This window comes from Astatotilapia calliptera, chromosome 9 (assembly GCF_900246225.1).
Source record: "Astatotilapia calliptera chromosome 9, fAstCal1.2, whole genome shotgun sequence".
NCBI classification, from domain to species: domain Eukaryota; kingdom Metazoa; phylum Chordata; class Actinopteri; order Cichliformes; family Cichlidae; genus Astatotilapia; species Astatotilapia calliptera.
In genome coordinates, this window is record NC_039310.1 from 22463222 (window position 1) to 22466451 (window position 3230).

A 3230-nucleotide genomic window follows, 5' to 3' on the forward strand; every position below is an offset into this window, starting at 1 on the left:
GTTGCTTGCATTTATATCCTTGAGCAGTGTTTACAAGTCTTTGCAACCTTTCTTTTGTGACCCAATTTCGTTTCCTCCATCAGCTCTGGCACTTGACAAATACGTAGTCTCATGCGGAGAAGGTAGGGAGTGGGAGAGGATGCTGATGTTTCCTGTCGAACACGGAGATCCACCTCAGGCAGCGTCAGCTCTGTCTTTATTTGTCATAAGTTTTCCCATGGCTAAAGACAAAGGCCAAAGAACGTATGAGGAACATGCATTTTTAATGTGACATCCTCATCAAATTCACCACAGTGGACTGAACTGAATGCCAATGATGTTTTATTTTCCCTCCAATTACAGAAACACAGTGCAACAAGGCAAATGCAAGCTGTGAAGGACAGTTTAGAACTCAATCTCTTGTGAACTGAACTTGTGAACTTTTTTGCGGTTGATTAATTTTTACAGTATTTTTTCCCAAAAGATTGTCAGTCACTTATCACAGTCTTTAAATAATGGCGAAACACATTGGTTTAATGTCAAAGCCACATTATTCCCATTTTGTACCTCTTGCAAAGAAAATGATGTCTTCATTGATAATGAATAATGCAGGATACTATATAAACAAGCAGTGTATCACAATTAGGTGTTACATTATTTATATAGCATCACATTCTGTTGAATGCTGATTTGACCAGACTCACCTTTATCTTGTTGCGAATATGCTGACCATTACCCTGTGCCCATTATTTGACAGTGCTGAAATGTCACGAGAGACTGAGAGATAGTCGGATTCACTGCTGTGTTCAGAGAGAGGACGAGAGCAGGAATGTAAATATTTCTTGCTGGCACTGAACCGTAGCTTTCATCTCTGATGTTCTTTTCAGTGGTCGCACCACACTCCATCATTATAATGAGGGAGGCTCAATTAGACAAGGTCTGCAATGGGGGTTTTAAATGTCACAGTGCAGGTCCTGACATTTCTCTGTTTGATATGGAATCAGAATGGGAGTGGAGTTCACAGGGAGAACTAATCTCAACTCCTGAAATAACAAATTCCACCCTGTCACAAAGCTCTGAGGGAAGGCTGGTGTGGTCACTTTGGAGACATTTAAACCCAGCAATCCTAGCTTGGCCTTCTTAGATCTTACTAATGATGGAATCTATTTGCATTGTTTAACTTTGTAATTAGCCCTCTGCGGTTTGTGTTTACAGGAACCATGCATTTTATCCAAAAGGTAATTGGTTTGTTACATAAATAGACTCGAGAATTACAAACTTTTAAGTTGTGGTAATTGGAGTCACCACCATTAATGTTTGTCTTCAAGCATACTTTACAGTGATCCTACTGCTACTGTTACGATTATCATGATGGTGTTATAATCTGTCTCAAGAGGCCGGCTAGATGGCACTATCAGTAACTTGCTGCAAAATAAATTCCATATACTTACTGGATATTCCATTAATTGCACTCCTTAGCTGCTTGTTATCAAATTCAAATTCAAATTCAAATTTTATTTGTCACACACACACAACCATACACAGTATGACATGGGGGTGAAATGCTTGTAGCTGTACAATGCCCGACCATTAAATGACAGAAGAAAAGTTCTACAATATTTACAATTTACTACAAAAATTTACAAATTAACTTAGGAATTTACAGTAAAGAATGTGCAAATAGCAGAAGAGATTAAATATCTGCAAATATCTAATCAACCAATTACATGACAGCATTGCATACCATGTAGCAATAATCGAGACAAATTCAAAACAGGCACGAGCATGTCTAGGAAAGGTAATTTAAATTACTTTGAACGTGCCATGTTGGCTGGCTGTTCTGAATCAAAGAAACTGCTGATCTATTGGGATTTTCCCACATAACTCTCTATAGTTTACAAAGAAAGGGGAAAATATCCAGGAAGCAGCAGTTCACTGGGGGAAAATATCTTGTTAAGGTCATCAGGGGCCATATGAGACTGGCCACACTGCTTCAAGCTGTTACTGGTGCCAAGGAAAGCACAAGTAACTCAGATAACCACTTACTTACAACAAAGGTATGCAAAGAGCATCTCTGAATGCACAACACGTCCAGCCTTGAAGCAGATGGGCTACAGCAGCAGAAGATCACACACAGGTACCATTCCTGTCAGCTAAGCAACTGTCAACAGCAAACCCAAGCTACAATTTTACAATTTCAAAAATTGTACAAATGTTGGAAAAAAATGTTGCCTGGGCTGGTGAGTCTCAATTTGTGACATGCAGATGGTAGGTCTGAATCTGGTGTAAAAAATATGAAAGCATGGATCCATCCTGCCTTGTATCCACAGCTCAGGTGCCGGTGATGTAAAGGTGTGGAGGATATTTTCTTGGTAGACTACTCAAACTAGGTTCTTCAACATGACAAGAAATTTACATTAGAACAATGACCATAATGCACCTTTGGGATGTGGGGAAAGGGGCGACTCACATCATGAATGTGCAATATGCTATTATGTGATACTCTAATTTCTCAGGAAGAGGTACCTAATAAAGTGGCCAGTGCACGTAAAAGGTAAAAACTTAAGCAGCAGGTTATGTATACTGTATGTAAAAGTCTGAATTTCTTCAGCTTCAGTAAAGTCCAACTCTGGAAGAAGGAGCCACACTTTTTATTTAAGTAGAACAAATAAAGCAAACATACTGTTAAAGTCTTTCAGTGAAATAAAAGAAGGAAGTGGAAGAAAATGAAATGAAGGACAGATGTTTCCAAATTATGTGGTGGCAGAAAATAAAATAAAAGGACATTTGTACATACAAAAACAAAAACTCTCTTGTAAGTGTCATTTCTGATCATCTGAAAAGCAGATGATCCTTTATCCTTTATTTTCCAGCATATACCCCTAATTAACCCTTTAAGAACTCAGAGAATGTGGAGTACAATCTAAAATGATTTTCTTTGGAAAACGCTTGTAAAATCATTTTTTAAACATATTTAAAATGTGACCATAGCATGCGGGAACAGCATGCTCCCTCATCTTGAATGTCAAAAAACAGACTGCTGGCGTCCTATCGCTTGCAAAAATAGTGACCTTACAGTGGATGAATTACTGTCCTGTCAATGTTCTAGCTCAACTCTAATAAGCGCAGGATTGTTCACAGAAATAGGGAGGAAAAAAAGATAGAAATCCTTTTGCAAGTCTGGGCTGTGACTATTTGCATGGTGATGAAGGCCCCGAGTGTTCTGCAGTGTTCAGATGTGAGTCCCTAAC